Below are 19,175 nucleotides of genomic sequence, written 5' to 3' on the forward strand. Positions count from 1 at the left end.
GTCGATTGTTTACATTGATCCACATTCCTTCTCCTTTATATATGGATATATTATATTTTTGGACATCAGGACTGTCTATGATGCAAATGTATTTTGAATGTATACACATTTGGTATTGCTCGCCTGTCCATCCTGGGAGAGGGGTCTCTCCTCTGCAGCTCTCCCTGAGGTTTCTTCATTCATCGTTTATTTGGGAGTTTTTCCTTGAATTATGTGAGGGTCTAAGGACAGAGGGTGTCATATTCTTTACAAACTGTAAAGCCCCCTGACACAAATGTATATTTAGTGATTATGGGCTATATATGTGATTGATTGATAGATTTAACTATTCTCTTATTCACATTATGTAAGAAGTGAAATTCCATTAACTAGTCCATTATTTAAATATCCTTTTGAACTTGAATCTTATTGTAATATTAACTTGTTCATGTCCTTTGTATTATTATGTTTTGGGATCAAACACCCAAATTCTTGTTACTATCTTCATTGAAAAAGGCATTCGATTTTTGTTGGTATTGGGCCTTCAAAGCGCTCTGCGAAACTACACCTAGGATGGCATGTGCCCATGAAATGAGAAAATTAAAACTTTGTGTTAGAGCAAAGCCAAATACATCATTGGAAAGGCCTTGATCTGCAGAGTGGCGTAGGTCAATATGAAGGTTTTCCATGCCTCCTGCTTTGAAAAATTGACCTTTAAACCTTGACCTCAGTACATTAATTCAGCAACAAAAGGGACTACAGACATGGGGCCAACTGTTATAGAGAGCTCTTGACCTCAGCTATCCTAGGTGTATAACCAAAAGGTTTGGCATTGTTACATAGGAGAATATAGTAAAAAAATCATTGTCACAATTAAATATATATATATTTACAATCTAATTAGATATATATGTTAACCAACCCTCTATACTACTATGTGTACTCTAAATGTAGTATTTACAACTACTAATTTAAGACAAAAAACACTTGTATTTTTTAAACTACATTTCCCTCGAGCAGTGCCATGCTGTTTTATTACAAATCAGCACCATAGTGGTAGTTTTCGAGTTTTATAAGAAATAAGTTTGAGAAATTATATATCTACCAAAAATATCAAATATCTATAACTGCCGACTTAGTAATTACACAACACCAATAGTATCCCACAGAGACCCTCACCCACAGGAGGGTTGAGAGGGAGGATAATAGGGTTGATAGTGATGGCAGAGCCTCTGTTGAGGAGAATGTTCTAGACTGAGAGGACGAGACAGGAGGGACAAGCTGAGTTCATTCTTATACACATAAATATACATATATTTATATATATATATATGTGTGTGTTACTGATGGATGTTAGTACTGACTCACTGTTTCACTACTATCCAATGTTTACATAAACTCTGTAGGCCTGCAGTAACAGTAGCCTACTAATACTACGTACTAATACTCTGTTACAGTTAAAGTACATGTGTACTCTTGTACAGTAACAGTACTGCAATATCCATGTGATGCAGTACAGGAGAGTATTCAGTATCAGAGAGACTAAACTAAAGTACCTGAACATTGTACTCCAGTTCAGTATTGAGTATCCACCTCTGTATACAGCAGGGCTATTCAACTACACATTCAGTTGGGCCAGATTTTATAACTAAAAAATTCAGCTGGGCCAGACATTCAGCGGCCTGTAAAAAGCGGGTAGTGACACATTCTAAACACAACACATATTACTGCGATGAAAAACATGCAATTTTTATTCATTGTTCATCTAACAAAGGTAGGTCAAAAAGTGCATAAAAACACAACAAATTAGCATTAATTTAACAGAATCTGAAAAAAAGTGCACAGTTTTAGCATTACATTTGTTTGCTTTAGAAGTCAAATATTCAGGTTATTTTTTTTGAACCAGGCACATCACAAAGTGCATTTACTGAATACAAAAAAAACAGCTAAAGAGCTCCAATGCAACACAAAGCAATACAATTTTTTCACTTTTCAAGTAATAACAAAAAAAACATACGTTTTGGTCACATTTGACCCAGACACATTACAAAGTGCATTTAAATGAATACAGAAAGAACTGTCAAACCCTTCAGTGCACAAACCCATAGCAAGGGATACGGGTAACTACCGTAATTTTTGGACTATAAGCCGCGCCTTTTTTCCCATTTTCCGACGCTGCGGCTTATATAACGGTGCGGCTAATCTATGGATTTTTACAGCTAACGGCCACTAAGGGACCTCCTAAATCTATGGATTTTACAGGTTACAGTCCACCACCTTTAACTCTATGGGCTCTATGGCCGGTCCGCGCCCCCCATCTTTAAGCGGCGGGCTCCAGCAGGAAAAGCTGGAGGCCGGAAAAGAGTGAGACAGGTAGTGCGCAAAAGTAAAAGTGGAACCGAGAGTGGTACGAGAGAAAGAACGAGAGCCAGACAGACAGACATAACGAGAGCGAGACAGTTTGTCCCCATACCACTGGTTGAAAACCACTGCTGTAGATCACTGCCGCTACGTACGCTGGGAGCGCACCGTTTAAGTTTGAAAGTTGAAAAGTTTGTGTGTCTGAAACGCTATGTGATACAGTACAGTTTACACAGCACAGTACATGTTCTGTAGCTACTATTGCACTAAATGGTAACACTTGAATACGTTATGCAAATATGCAACTTGTTTGTTGAAATGTTAATAAATGGGAGCTTCCTCAAACAGCCATCTCTTTCCCGACAATCCCCTCTGTGCACGAACCCTTACATATGGTAATTAAACATTAAAACACCTGCGGCTTATAGTCCAGTGCGGCTTATATATGTACACATCATTCAATTTAGCTGCTGCGGCTTATATTCAGGTGCGCCTTATAGTCAGAAAATTACGGTATATGAATGAATACTACACGACACGTCTACTATAGTAAACTAGGTGCTTACTATCACCTCATTTGTGATTTGTCATCGCTGCCTTTCTCAATGGGAGAAGGGACATTTTTAGTTTTGAACAAGAGCAGTGATTTTTGGCTCATAGGATGTCAATGCAATCCTAAGACCTTGGTGAAGAGTGCTGTCAGTCAGGGAGCAGCGAGTGCTACTTTTGATTGAGTTCATGTGTGAAAAGCTTGATTCACATGTGTATGTTGATCCAAACATACTGAGCACACAGATCGCTACTTTCAGAACGTTAGGGAACTGCTGTTTTTTGACATCACTTCGCTGGCCCGTTAGTGCGCTGCATGTCAATAAGTTCCAGTGTATATTTCCCCTTGTCGATGCAGGGGACCACTTCCTTTTCTCTGGTTGATACGTCCCCCTCTATTGCAACAGTGAAGGGGTCTCTGGCAAAGCCCATCATCACCTCTGTGGGCAGAGCAAGTTCATCCAATCGACCGGCAAAGTTCTCTTTCAACCTCGCAATGAAATCTGTCATCACATCCGTGATTTGTGCCGGAGATGTGATGTGTCTGGGGAGTGTCGGAAAATGCAGCATCCGACCCATGCTCAAGTCGGTCGCGAAAAGGTCCAGCTTGACTTGGATCATCTGCTCCACAAGATCAATGACCGCTTTGTCTCTGTTTACGATTCAGAGTTGAGAGAGACATGTTTTAGAGTTGCTATAATAGGACCACCGTTACTAGCACCACTAGATGCACTTTCAAAAAACGTGCTGCGTTGTGGTTTGGTGGTTTTTATGCAACGCGGAGTGTTGCGTTCATGGTCTGTACTAGTGTAGGAATTTGGCTACGGGAGGCTGGGCCACTCGGGAGTTGGTTCTGGGCCGCATCTGGCCCGCGGGCCGCCAGTTGAATAGGCCTGGTATACAGTATATAGCCCATTCACGTGTATGAGCTGCTGTATGCACTCCAGCTGAGGGTCTGTAGGTCCTGTGTACTAATGTTCTACAGTACATATACACACATGTACATGTATATGTACATGTATATATGTATATGTGTACATAAGAGCTCTGCAGAAACTCCACTAACAGTCTGTAGCCATGCTAACCTGCTAACATGCTAACACAGAGTAAACGGTGTAGGCCTATATTATGTGTGTTTTTTGGTTGGCAATACTTTAGGTTTGCCAAAATGTAGTGTAGGCAAATAATATTAGTTTACTACTAAATATAACATATATCTATTACAGACAAATTAATTATTGTACTGTTGAAATAAAGCATGTGATATGAAAAAGTTAGGCTGTTTGTTTATTTCATAGATATTTAAGCTAGTAGGCCTATTATGAAAATGGTTTTTTTTGTAGTACTTCGGGTTTGCAAAAGAGTTGTAGGATCGTAAAATGACTTTATATGATATCTACCACAGCCGAACTAGTCATTAGACTACTTACTTATGATCTTTCGTAATGAAAATTAAAGATATTGTGCGTGGGCACATACACATAATCAGTTCTAAAAAAAAAATTGCGGTTCTGCAGCTATGGGTTTGCAGAGCGGTTGGATGTTTTCCGCTATCCCTAACCAACAAAAAAAACATTTCCTAGTAACCTAAGGGACAGTTATTAAAACATGTTCCCACTGTTTTGCTATCAATCACACCTCAGTGTTTTTCTGTTGAGAAATGGGGTGACACGAAGCAAAAAAAGATTAAAACAACATGGAAGCTACATTGGCGTTAGCAGCGTCCATAGAGAACCGCAGTGACGCGTCGTAAAACCCGGAAGTAAGTTAGCATTTTTAGCACTTCCGGTTCCTTCCTCAAAAAGCAATGCATTTTTTCCATAGGGTTTTGGAAAATAGCTCGAAATAAGGTCTGTGGTTGACACAAATTTAAGAGATAAATCACGTTTTGTTCTACGACGTTAAATACATCAGCAGTGAACCCACTGGGGATCTTTGAAGAGTTTACGTGTCGGAAAAACGATGGTTGTTACCGATTGGCTGAATAGGACTACAGAAATTGTCACGTAAACACTCCCGCTAAGTTTGTTTTCCCCTGTGTTCTGCTTGAAAGCAAGTACCTGCCTATCTTTAGTATCTGTATATCTATATCTGACTATTAGAATCTGTATTTTTGAAATTGGCATTTTTAACACCGTAGTTTTACAAATGATAGAATAATTAATTACCAGTGTTTTCCAATTTTACTCGGCAGTTCGTTTCGTTAGCTAACGTTAGCTAAAACTAGCGCTACTAGTTAGCTACGCAATGGTTTGTTGCTTTGCTCCGGGTTGCAGCCACAGGTCTTTGCATGAAACGTGCTTGTTCTATCGTTTCCGGGCCAATGTTTTCCAAAGGAGAGTCTGGATTCGTGCCATGAGGTAAGCTGACGTTACATTTTTGTCCATGTCACGGTGAAATGTTAATGATGGGTAGTGACTGTATCGCCGTTTTAGAGATGGCGCTGCTGAAAAGAACGCAACATAAGTAAAGATAATGAATACATCCTATTAAAACCTGTGTGTCTTATATGATAAGTCTAATTAGTACAAGCAGCACAACATTTCACCATGTAACTAAAGATTGTAGTCAGGGAAATCAGTTTGACATATTGAACTAATAACAAATCACCTCTGGCTGGCAGAGAACTCTCTGCTCCATAGCTTCTCTTGGACGTAAAATCACATGTACATTTTACATTTATATTCAATTTAATATTCCATCCCTCACATACTTTTGTATATATAACTTATATTTTGTTTTTCTTGTTATGCTGCTGCAACACAAACATTTCCCAAATTGGGATCAATACAGTAATATCTTATCTTAATTAATTAAGATATATAACTATTATAATTAGTGTAGCAGCTGACAACTATTTTCAATATGGATTAATCTACCATTTATTTCTTTAGTTCAATTTTCATCTATAAAAATGTCAAAATAGTGAAAATATTCCCGAGACTTATCAAAGTGCAAGGTTATATCTTTAGATGTTTTGTTTTAGCCTATGTACTGTATGTCTTAATGCTCTTACAGTATATGTGACGGTGTGACTTCCATGAAACTAATATTTTATATCTTCCCAACAGACGAGCTGACAGGAAACCTAACACTCTAACAACCACAACATTGCAAAGGCGAGTAAATGTAAATTAAAAACAATTCAGAATTTTTTTATTTCTTCTTCCTTGCAGTGAGGTGAAGCTGACCTTGCACTTGGTGCCAGTAAGGATGTTCCTCACGCAGGCTGAATGTTTCTCCTTCCTTTCTGACACAGAAGCCCTTGATTTGCAATGCTTCACTAATTGTCATTTCCCTGGCTCCGTAGGGACACTTTACCTCCAGCACAGCGGAAGACCCTACCAGACCATGTTGGGGCAGAATCTCTGCTCCGCGCCGGTCCTATATGAGCGGGTTCTCAAAAGAAGGAAAAATTCATAGCAGCCAGGATAAGGGTTAAACAATAATCTGCTTTAATGGCAAAAACATACAAATACTTCACCTAATCACGAAGCACTCTGCAGAGTACTCCGGGCTCAGGTTCTACCACCGTGTGAGACACGTCTCAGGAACGGCAAGTCAAAAACAAGAGCGCCGATTTTCCAAATGATCACAACATTTATACACGGAGTTCACTTCTGAGCGAGCTAGACAGTGAGTTGGTAGTGTTTCATTGGTCGGTTTCACTTCTGGGCGGGACCCCAAGTAGTAAGTCCGCAGTTGTTGATTCCATGTTGCTTCTGTGTGTGTGTGTGTGTGTGTGTGTGTGTGTGTGTGTGTGTGTGTGTGTGTGTGTGTGTGTGTGTGTGTGTGTGTGTGTGTGTGTGTGTGTGTGTGTGTGTGTGTGTGTGTGTGTGTGTGTGTGTGTGTGTGTGTGTGTGTGTGTGTTTGTCCCTCTGCCCTTAGGCAGATCCCCCAATCAATGATTTGGAGTCATGACACAGGACTCTTTGACAGGACACATACTCATTCCCCCTAAACATCTTCAACACACACAAACATCGTATCATGTAACTTATCACACAACAGTCACCTGTTTTTCTTTATGAAAGCCATATTTGTAAATATCCAAACGCCATCGTCCCATGACAGTCCCCGAATCAGTCAACCAACATAAGTTAAATGTTCTTGTGGCTTAATGGCTTCCCTGAACTTCCCTTCACCCCAAAGTCAGTTTACTAGGAATGAATACATTTTATTGATAAGCTCAAAAGGACGTTTATCTTGTTTACTGCTGGGTGACCCAAGTCTCAAGGCCTGCAGGATGTGTAGGAGATAAATCATTAATTCTACAAGACTTTAACTGCCTTATATCTGAAAATGTATCTGGGAATTCCCCTGTTGATTGCAAGGACTATTGATAATTAACAGAGAGACCCTAGGGGCCTCTTCTTGGTATCTGCTAGGCAGAAGTCACTCAATGCAGAAATCACAAGTTTAACACACATTCTATATAAGGTGACATTAAAATGAATATACCAGATTGAACTTTCCTGCCATAACACGTTACTTTAATACTTCAAATAATTCAAATCATACTTCAATTCCCCCTTTTGGTCTCGCCCCACGAGACCAACTCACATAAGACATTTGAAACACAACTACTGTCATTCTTTGCTACTGTGTCTGTCCCCCTTCATTAAACCTTTGGGAACTGAACACAACTTTCAATGTCAGTGAAGGAACTATCAGATTGCGAACCTGAGTGCCAGAAAGCAGCATCCTTGCGTGTTGTTGAATCATCAAGCTGAAAAAATGAATACAGAAATCCAACATACTGTCATCAAATGTCTTTCTATTATGAATTTAAATTAAATGTACATCCCCATAATGATCTAAACAGTCCATGGCTTTTACTTCTTTAGCAGGCTAGTGACAAGATGTTGTCTAAATTAAATTCTATCTCATTACATTACTATGTTTTAACTTAACTGTAATATGTTCTTTCTACATTTCAAACCTCAGTTACTTTAATACCTGTTGAAATATTACAAAATTGTTTTCATTATCACAGTTCACCTTCTCATTCTCATTCTGGAATTACCTCTCTCAGTAGCCCCTTGGCCACTGATTCTGCATCTGTGTTACCTGTTATAACTCAATCAATATTAGAAACATGTCAAAAAATTTTAGGAAACCTCTCGTTTCCCTTGGAGCTCCAGAATAATGTGTTAGTCCAAAAACATGCTTGGTTAGTCATTGTTTTAGAATCATGCAGTTGCACTGATCACATGCAGACATTTCATTCACACTCACACTGTCAGGTTTTAAAGTCAAGTTCGGTCAGCCCCAGAGTCAGTCATTGATAGTGCTTTTCTCAAGTCACACTGTCAGTCAGGGTCAAAGGTCATTTGGTCTCAGTCTTTTTGGCCATGTCGTGCTCTGCAGAGACTTTAATATTCTACTAGCTGGAGTTGTACTAGTGACATCATTGTGTTGATGTCAACCAATGCAACAAAGTTTTTCTCGTGTTCGCAGCACCATTTTCTTCATATGTTTAACAAACAAATTATCAATACACTTTATTAATATACCACCCCTAGGAAACACAATACCTGACAAATGTTCATGCAAGGCATTCTTAAGTGAACCTACAGAAAACGGCCTTTTGAATTAATTTTCCAAATTAATCAACAATAATAATAATCCATTTTATCAATTTGTTTACCCTTAGAAACTACAAACTAAGCTTTGGCCAAATCAATCATTATTACTGTTTTAGATCTAACTGGAGGTTGAACAAACAAAACCTTTTTTTGTTTACATCATGCAAACCACTAACATATTTTCCAATTTCAGCATCAGCCTTGTTACTCTAAAATTACATCTTAAATAGGAATATTAGAAATGAAACAAATATTTAATCTTCAGAAATGTTCTTAACAAATGGGGAGTAATGCCATCTTTCTATCTAGTGAATAGCCAACATATTTTAAAAATGTCAGATATACAAAATAAGCCTAAATACTGTATTACTATCAAAGTCTAAAGCTAGACCTAAGCTGAACAGTTTTTTAATGGACAATTCAATCTAGAAACAAAACAAAACTGGACTTGTGTTCTTGTGATGTGTTCTTCAAAATACATTAGTAAATACCTTGTGAAGTATTCACAATATAACTAACCCTCTCTAGGATATGAAATCCATTCATCTTTAACCAGATACTATTTCCCTATTTATTTTTAGTTCATGATAATAATGGTATAACGTCCACACGTTTACCCATAGCTAGTCACTATGTCAAGATTATCATGTGTGACATAATAATCAGATGTCTTGTTTGCCAAAAAAGGATATTAAATTGTAATCTTTTCAGTATTCCAGACCATCATTAAACAATCAGCCTCCCTTCCTAAACACTAAGCATATCGTTCTACACCACCTTCTGATAAACTCTTGCACAGTTATGCTGTAAAATCATTGCATGTTTTCTTCAGAGTCTGAACAGACTGAGACCAGCCTGTCTCAAGATCTTGTCATATTGAGAACAGTCAATGATTCATTGTCTTCTTCAGCTGTAGTCAGTGGCAGGGCCCCCAAAAAGCTAGAACCGGCACTGATCAGTGGGCTCCAAGGGAACTCTCTCTGGCATTGGGATGTCCTGAGGGGGAAGGGACCTCTGGATCAATGTGATACAATCAGCAGGCACACGTTGTCCTCTGTACAGCAGAAATCCCCCAAAACTGCAGTACCTATTCACACCACTGTTGCCTTGACAACGAGGCACAAGCAAACTGTCAATATCTCCTCAGAGATGCGTTCTTTGCACAGTTCTTCTGTTTCTGTAATGAGCAACTTTTCACCAACATACTGATTCAGAGTACAACCCAAAGGTGCCGCACAACTATCCAATGCTGCTGTAATCGCAGCAAATCAGCTACTGAGAAAAACTCAATGTAAATCTCTCCACCAGCGGGTTACAAAATAAAACAGCTGAGTGTCTATATGGTCAGGAATGCTGAAACATGTGAATGTTAAACCCATTAATGGTAACAGTCTTCCTATTCTTCATTACTTCAGTTCTAAGTTAATAGGCAAAACAAAGACACCTTTCTTAACCACTATAGATTCATCTTTTATCTACTTGCTTATTCTATTCTTTTTCAAATTGTTTATCTAAGTTGTGTGTTACAAGCATGGTTAGATTTGTAACAGAATACAAAACTAACTGTATTCAGCGCTATATATTTAAAACAAGTAATCTGACTACAGTTAATGAATATATTTTTGGAACACTTAAAGGAATTATTACAAAATGTAATCTTCATTATTACTAAAGCTGAAACCTAAATAAATCATCACGGAACATTTTTCTGTCCTTATTACTTAATTGTTTCAATAAAAACTAAAAAGCATTGTGAAAACTCCCATTTTTGAGAACATCTCAACACTTTTATTCCATCTAAGCACGAATGTTTATGACAAACTCGTCCTATTAATCCCAAACGGTCTTTAATGGTATCAATTGTGAACTTTTCTTAATATTAATTGTAAATGCAATGTATGTTCTCTTTAGAACAAAGACAGGATAGTTGGAGCTGAAACTGGTTAATAGCAATTTTCTGTTAACCTAGATAAGCCTGTTGTTCTTATATCTAGTAAATATATTCTTATTTTATGTTACTCATAAAACAAAATGACATTTTCCAGAATAGTAGTAACTCTAACCTGTACTCTCTCTATACTTCTTCAAACCATCTGACTTTTCTCTCTCTCTTCTTCTCTGCGCCCTGCAGCTGCCGGCCCAAGCTTCTCTCATCAAAACCTCTTTTGTTCTCCAACTGTGTGAGATGGCTTTTAGCCTCGTGCAGCACCTCTGTCATGGTTAAACATTAACAGATTCCCTCTGACAAACTTACAAAAACCTTCTTTTTACGTTTTACTCCTTCTTCATAAACTTAAAAACACCATTGTGGTGGATCGTTTACGTTTTCAGTTTCCTATCTACTTTAAACAACCATCAACTGAGAGTAACTGTATATGATAAATACAACTCCTAAATAACATTACAATATATATTTCCTCCAGTGAGTTCAATATTTCATGTCTAACAAATTCTCCTCTTTCCATGTCGTATTCTATATGGAAAAATCCACCTATCATATTTAATTTGAATAAAACCTTACCCTCAATGTACTTCATATACTCAGTAAATCTCTTTTTACTTTCCCCTAAGGTTACTGTATGTAATATCATTTTCCTTGAAGTATAATTAAGTACAATCCTTGGTTAATGACAAATACCATGAAATTCACAACGCAATGCAACGGTATCAATCAGTTCTCAAAGACTATGTTTAAATAGCAGCAAATCATTGTTTCTTATTTATTTCAATATATCTACCACTTCAAATCACACCTTGATCTGTTAATTTTCAATGTATTTCCTTCCAACTTCAGGCATTAGAGAAAAAAGCAAGCAGACACACTCCGGGCTGCTGCTGCTGCTCTCGAGGGGAAAAAAGGGGGGGGGGGTCTCACAGACAAATACTGACACCCAACTCTCTCCCCCGCTGCAGCTCTCAGCCTTTTTAGGAGAAGGGGGGCTTCCTTCAACAATTAACACTTCTGCTATCCTTTTATTTAATTTTTCTGCTTGAACCCACTGTTCTCGTAAGCTCTTAACTCACGCTCCTCTTGTTCAAATTCTCCCTTCATTATGACTTCGTATCTATTCATCTGACTTACTGTCTTTGTTACCAGTAAATATTCACAGAAAAAATTCCCCGTACAGTCTATTCAGCTTTTATTGTCCGATGTTTATTCCAACAAGTTTAGCGAGCCTCTCAGCGCGTTTCAAGACCGTCTTTCAACGATGTGACGCTGACATGGAGTCGTAACCCAGGCTTACAGAACTCTTTATCGTGACGTTTAGCTTTATAGATTCAATCCCCACAGAACAAAGGATTAATGAGGTCCGGTCACTTCAAAATTGCTTTTTGAAGGTTGCGTTACTCTCCTTTGGATTTACTTATAACGCAACTTCGATTCCTATGAACCTAAGAATAGTTATTTTGATTTGTTCCTGGATGGCGTCTGAAAACAGCCACTGAACATCCCCCAACGAGTCTTCAGCCGCCTCCTTTCTGAAAAAAGTACGGGGCCTTTCACCTTCGTCTTACATACCTCGTTGATTCACTTTTATGTTATATAACTTTCCTACCTATCTAAAATATGTATTTATATATTCCACCGCAACAACTATGACACCGGAATATGTCTCTGACAACTCTAAAATTTAGTTTAGCCAATTACAGACCTTCGATAGAAACAGGCTCGTTTGCTCACCTTTCAATTGTAGGATCCTCGTTTTAGTTGTCAGAGATTATTCTAGGCCTCTTCTCCGGACCATTCGTCCGCTGGCTGCTGATTTTCCTCTCAAAAACCGACACAGAAGCCCTTGATTTGCAATGCTTCACTAATTGTCATTTCCCTGGCTCCGTAGGGACACTTTACCTCCAGCACAGCGGAAGACCCTACCAGACCATGTTGGGGCAGAATCTCTGCTCCGCGCCGGTCCTATATGAGCGGGTTCTCAAAAGAAGGAAAAATTCATAGCAGCCAGGATAAGGGTGAAACAATAATCTGCGTTAATGGCAAAAACATACAAATACTTCACCTAATCACGAAGCACTCTGCAGAGTACTCCGGGCTCAGGTTCTACCACCGTGTGAGACACGTCTCAGGAACGGCAAGTCAAAAACAAGAGCGTCGATCTTCAAAATGATCACAACATTTATACACAGAGTTCACTTCTGAGCGAGCTAGACAGTGAGTTGGTAGTGTTTCATTGGTCGGTTTCACTTCTGGGCGGGACCCCAAGTAGTAAGTCCGCAGTTGTTGATTCCATGTTGCTTCTGTGTGTGTGTGTGTGTGTGTGTGTGTGTGTGTGTGTGTGTGTGTGTGTGTGTGTGTGTGTGTGTGTGTGTGTGTGTGTGTGTGTGTGTGTGTGTGTGTGTGTGTGTGTGTGTGTGTGTGTGTGTGTGTGTGTGTGTGTGTGTGTGTGTGTGTGTTGTCCCTCTGCCCTTAGGCAGATCCCCCAATCAATGATTTGGAGTTATGACAGAGGACTCTTTGACAGGACACATACTCATTCCCCCTAAACATCTTCAACACACACAAACATCGTATCATGTATCTTATCACACAACAGTCACCTGTTTTTCTCTACGAAAGCCATATTTTTAAATATCCAAATGCCATCGTCCCATGACAGTCCCCGAATCAGTCAACCAACATAAGTTAATTGTTCTTGTGGCTTAATGGCTTCCCTGAACTTCCCTTCACCCCAAAGTCAGCTTACTAGGAATGAATACATTTTATTGATAAGCTCAAAAGGACGTTTATCTTGTTTACTGCTGGGTGACCCAAGTCTCAAGGCCTGCAGGATGTGTAGGAGATAAATCATTAATTCTACAAGACTTTAACTGCCTTATATCTGAAAATGTATCTGGGAATTCCCCTGTTGATTGCAAGGACTATTGATAATTAACAGAGAGACCCTAGGGGCCTCTTCTTGGTATCTGCTAGGCAGAAGTCACTCAATGCAGAAATCACAAGTTTAACACACATTCTATATAAGGTGACATTAAAATGAATATACCAGATTGAACTTTCCTGCCATAACACGTTACTTTAATACTTCAAATAATTCAAATCATACTTCAACCATCTGGAGATGCCCCCAACAATCCTGATAGGGAGAGCCACAAATCTGACTCATGGACCTGCATCTGGGTTGCAGTGGTGAATGCCCTGACGCCCTCACATTCATTCATAGTCCCCCACTGTACAGACAAAACACCATCAAGGGCATGTTGTTGCCCTAGCACCCTGGCAATAAAGGAAGCAGTCACATGGTTTGACCTCAGGACAGCGCCAAAGTTGCTGGCAGTCAACCTTCCTTTCCTGAACAAATGCCAGTTTGGGTTGGTTCGCTGACCAGTGGTAGCCACCTGAATTGCCCTCTGTTGCTCTTCAGACAATGCCATGCTTGCCACAATTTCCTCAGGTCCCTGATGCCCAACAGATTTGATAATTTCAGGAACAGTAAGTGTTTCCAAGCTGCAGTGTTCCTCTTCTGGCTCGGGGGAGAAAAGCCAAGAAACTCCTGAAAACCTGCCCCCGTGTCTGTCCCTCAGCCAGTCAGGATCTTCGGAGGTAGGCTCTCTTGTCAGCGGGTTAAATTAGTTATTGGTTTCAACAGTCACATTAAAACAGTTACTAAATCAGCTTACTATCACCTAAAGAACATATCTAGGATTAAAAGACTAATGTCACAGCAGGATTTGGAAAAACGTGTCCATGCTTTTATCTTCAGTAGACTGGACTACTGCAATGGTGTCTTCACAGGTCTCACAAAAAAATCTATTAGAAAGCTGCAGCTGATTCAGAACACCGCTGTTTGAGTCCTTACCAACACTAAGAAAGTGGATCACATCGTTCCAGTTCTGAAGTCTTTACACTGGCTTCCTGTGTGTCAAAGAATAGATTTCAAAAATACTGCTGCTGTTTATAAAGCACTGAATGGTTTAGGACCAAAATGCATTTCTGACCTCCTGCTAAATTATGAACCATCAAGATCTCTCAGGTCTTCAGGGACTGGTCAGCTTTCTGTCCCCAGAGTCAGAACTAAACATGGTAAAGCAGCGTACAGTTATTATGCTCCAAATATCTGGAACAAACTCCCAGAAACCTGCAGGTCCGCTAAAACTCTTACTACTTTTAAATCCAGGCTGAAGACTTTTCTTTTTGTCGCTGCTTTTAATTGAACTATTCATATCTTAGACCGCACTGTAACTTTTATCCATGTATTTTTTCTTTTAATGTTTATTTTATTAGCTTTTCTTTTTAATGACTGATTTTAAATGACATTTTTTTTAATGTCTTTCATTTTTTGTAAAGCTCTTTGAATTGCCTTGTGTTGAAAAGTGCTATATAAATAAACTTGCCTTGCCTAATAAAGATTTCATGTGACACATACAATTGATTTGTTGATGGGAATTAATGTGAATAAATTAACTCTAGGTTAAGGGTACTCTTGCTATCACTACTCACCGACACTATAAACCTTGTCCCTCATGCTAGCCTTGACAACAACGGTAAGCACACCTTCATCTAGGCTGCACTGTAACGTGTCCTGACTTGTAGTGGTTCTCTCCTCTATCTACACTCTTCTTGTCATCTTTGTAAAACGATATCAGACTGGTAATTGACACAGCCATGACTTCTAGTTAAATTCAGTGTGGCTAAAATGAAAAGCTTTGTTAAAATATGCAAGCACACGAAAGTCACATTCAGCTTTATTGTCAAAAATTCTACATGTGTTATACATCCAGAAATATCGTTTCCCACAGTGTGACATGTATACATAAAACAAAACGGGCCTAGATAAACGTGGTAGGCCTATACATTAAAAAAAAACAAAAAGGGCCTAGATAACCGGGGTATACAGTTTAAAATGTTAATATATTTAAAGTGTTCAAAGTGCAGTTTCAGTGCAAGTCAGTTGAAACGATCTTAAGTTGGCGTGACGTTGAAGTCGTGCGACCCTGCTTCTGCACTGGCTTGTAGTTCGTTTATAGCATAACGTTAGCATTTCGCTTTTGGCGACTAGATTTATGATTCAAAAATGATAAAAGTAGGGTTGACATATGGAGATTATCCGGCTGAACAAAACGTGATCCCTCTCTTAAATGTGTGTCAACCACAGACCTTATTTCGAGCTATTTTCCAAAATCCTATGGAGAATTTGCATTGGTTTTTCATGAAGGAACCGGAAGAAGTTTACTTCCGGGTTTTACGACGCGTCACTGCGGTTCTTTATAGCAACGATAGTCAAAATCGAGTAGGCCTATGCAATTTCAATTTACACGTTTTTGGATGGAACTGTTATCAAAAGTGTAATTTTTTAAACTTCAGCATTATTTAAATAAATGCATATGAAATACATAAAGATGGCTAGAGAAAAAATGTCATATTATGTAACAAGTGAACATAACATATTTTGAATGATCTGAATGATTAAGTGTTTGTATGTGTTCATTTTATGAAAGAAATCACAGCATGGGAATGTTTTGTGTCAGAAAACTTCAATAACATCAAATAATGTAGCTTGTAAAGTAGGTATGTATAGCCATAATAACTGCCAGTTATTTATTTTATTGAAATATTCAGATATAAATACATAGGCCTATATGCACACATACTTTTACATAGAAATACAATCACAATAAAAAATAAAGACGACAAGAAACAGCTGGGGAGGGAGAACACAACTCCAGGTGAACAGAATCAACAGGAAACCGACAGACGAGTTTTCAATTTCTCCTTGCACGTTGAAGGGGAGTGATCCTATTTTTGACGTAGAACTTCACCGCTATCCAGCTTCTTCCCATCAGTGCTTCTGGAGAAGCTTAATGCATGCAATGCAGTCCAACTTTCCTGGTACTTTCCCAGATGTGATGAAGGTCATTAATGTATCTTCAACAGCTTTGACCTCCGCACGAGTCCAACTCCTCTTCTTTGTGGTTTCTAGTGAAAGAAAGAAAAGACAATCAGGCATACAGACAAGTGACATAAAACATTATTGAGGGACCAATGAGCTTATTATTCTCTTCTTCTCTTGAGAACAAAACCCTGTCCCCATGAGATTAACTATATAATTGTGAAATAAATCAAACATTGTAAAATGATCTGCAGACTTGTCTATTTGTGTCAAAGATGTTTGTCCCTATTTCATGCAATCCAGCTAAATGTCCTGGGTAGGCTTCACAAAAGCCTCTTAGGTTAGCCAGGCATCAATATCAACCATGACCCTTTCATAAGCCACTAAAACGCAGCTAAAAATATATATTAAGAATAATATGCTGTGCACTGGTCTGGTTACCTGAATGAAACCTGGCTTATAACCAATCATTGATTTAAGTTCAATGTGCCTGGTATCAAATGTATTATTAGTGTGTGAAGTGAAAATGTACGCTCTGTTTTCAACTTCTTCTTTTTTGGCTGTTCATTCAGAGAAGACTGGGATATGGCATGAGGAGGAAGAATACCGGATTGTGAGGAAGAAGAGGAGAGAGAGGGTGAACATGGCACCAGATTGAGAACGAAATAAGTCTCTTGCTGCTCTGCACTGAGGGCCTGATGTTGCTCTGGAGCTGGTCTCTCTTGCTGCTCTGCACTGAGGGCCTGATGTTGCTCTGGAGCTGGTCTCTCTTGCTGCTCTGCACTGAGGGTCTCTCTGTAAGGAAGTTTGAAGGAAGGGGCACATTTTTTCGGCTGCGTGCTTTCAAATTCTAGCGCACTCGAGCTGGTTTCTCCATTCTTACCTACCCCACCTTTAACACAATCTTTTGAAAAAGAAAATCCTCTTACCCTTTGCCAAGAGGTATTCATAAGCCCTCCGCATTTGGTCCAAAAACCTTATGTTGTTAGGAGTGGGGGGCAGATGGGTTATTACATCAGCAGCCCACCTACTTGCCTTATTGGCCTTTTTGGCTTGCCATAAAATAGAATTGGCTTGTAGCCTAGAGCCTCAAGTTTCCACACCTGAAATGAACAAAAGCAATTGACACACATTAGTTTGACCCGCTACCTTAAACCCATTAATACTGTTTATTTTGGATTGTTATACAAGCAACATGAAGGTATCTTGCATTGTGTAAGATTAATTGTTATTTGCATGCAAGGGGTAAGGTACACCTGCTGTTTCTTCCATTGCCTTCATTACAACAAAATCATTATTTTACAAAGAACAATACGCATTGTTGCTCTTTTTTTGGACCAAAAACACTGTGTGGGGCTCTCACAAAATATTTACAACATTTAAGCATCACAATCAGACGGGTTCAAAGAGGTAAATACGATCACTGTAAGATGTAACATCTGACAATAAGACTATATTTTCAAAGGTCAGGGGCCTCATTTATAAAGGGATATACGCTAAAAAAATGGCGTACGGCAGTTTCTACCAGTGACATGCGGTGAGGTTCATGGTTGGTGAGGCACTGAGTCAGATTTACAAATATTATATTTTGACCTTAATCAAAATATTCGGTTATTTTCAAAAGCTTTTTTAGTCTGATGCTTCGATTCATTTTAAACAGACCGTTCAACAAAAGGATACCCAAAATCTAAATATTGGATTGTTCTTTCTTAGTAAGATCCCATTTTCATTACAATTGTGGTCTTACCTTGACTTGAAGATTAAGTCCATGATCTCCTTCTGGAATCCAATCTCTATAGAGAACCGCAGTGACGTGTCGTAAAACCCGGAAGTAAGTTAGCATTTTTAGCACTTCTGGTTCCTTCCTCAAAAAGCAATGCATTTTTTCCATAGGGTTTTGGAAAATAGCTCGAAATAAGGTCTGTGGTTGACACAAATTTAAGAGATAAATCACGTTTTGTTCTACGACATTAAACACATCAGCAGTGACCCCACTGGGGATTTTTGAAGAGTTTACGTGTCTGAAAAACGATGGTTGTTACCGAGTGGCTGAATAGGACTACAGAAATTGTCGAGGCCGTTTTACGTCATTAGGCCGAACACGTAAACACTCCCGCTAAGTTTGTTTTCCCCTGTGTTCGTCTTGAAAGCAAGTACCTGCCTATCTTTAGTATCTGTATATCTATATCTGACCATTAGAATCTGCATTTTTGAAATTGTCGTTTTTAACACCGTAGTTTTACAAATGATAGAATAATTAATTACCAGTGTTTTCCAATTTTACTCGGCAGTTCGTTTCGTTAGCTAACGTTAGCTAAAGCTAGCGCTACTAGTTAGCTACGCAATGGTTTGTTGCTTTGCTCCGGGTTGCAGCCACAGGTCTTCGCATGAAACGTGCTTGTTCTATCGTTTCCCGGCCGATGTTTTCCAAAGGAGAGTCTGGATTCGTGTCATGAGGTAAGCTGACGTTACATTTTTGTCCATGTCACGGTGAAATGTAAATGATGGGTAGTGACTGTATCGCCGTTTTAGAGATGGCGCTGCTGAAAAGACCGCAACATAAGTAAAGATAATGAATACATCCTATTAAAACCTGCGTGGCTTATATGATAAGTCTAATTAGTACAAGCAGCATAACGTTTCACCATGTAACTAAAGATTGTAGTCAGGGAAATCAGTTTGACATATTGAACTAATAACAAATCACCTCTAGCTGCCAGAGAACTCTCTGCTCCATAGCTTCTCTTGGACGTAAAATCACATGTACATTTTACATTTATATTCAATTTAATATTCCATCCCTCACATACTTTTGTATATATAATAACTTATATTTTGTTTTTCTTGTTATGCTGCT

General features: G+C 38.9%; 1 long non-coding RNA gene across 1 annotated transcript; it reads right to left on the reverse strand.

The window, feature by feature from the left end:
- Positions 1-16,021: 16,021 nt before the first annotated feature.
- LOC307017542 lies at positions 16,022-17,392 on the reverse strand. Its single transcript, XR_013802218.1, has 3 exons — positions 17,248-17,392; positions 16,851-16,896; positions 16,022-16,404 (listed from the first exon to the last, which is right to left on the reverse strand). It is a non-coding gene; the product is annotated as an uncharacterized lncRNA (long non-coding RNA).
- Positions 17,393-19,175: the final 1,783 nt, after the last annotated feature.

The sequence above is a fragment of the Notothenia rossii genome (assembly GCF_949606895.1).
Source record: "Notothenia rossii genome assembly, chromosome: 9".
NCBI lineage: Eukaryota > Metazoa > Chordata > Actinopteri > Perciformes > Nototheniidae > Notothenia > Notothenia rossii.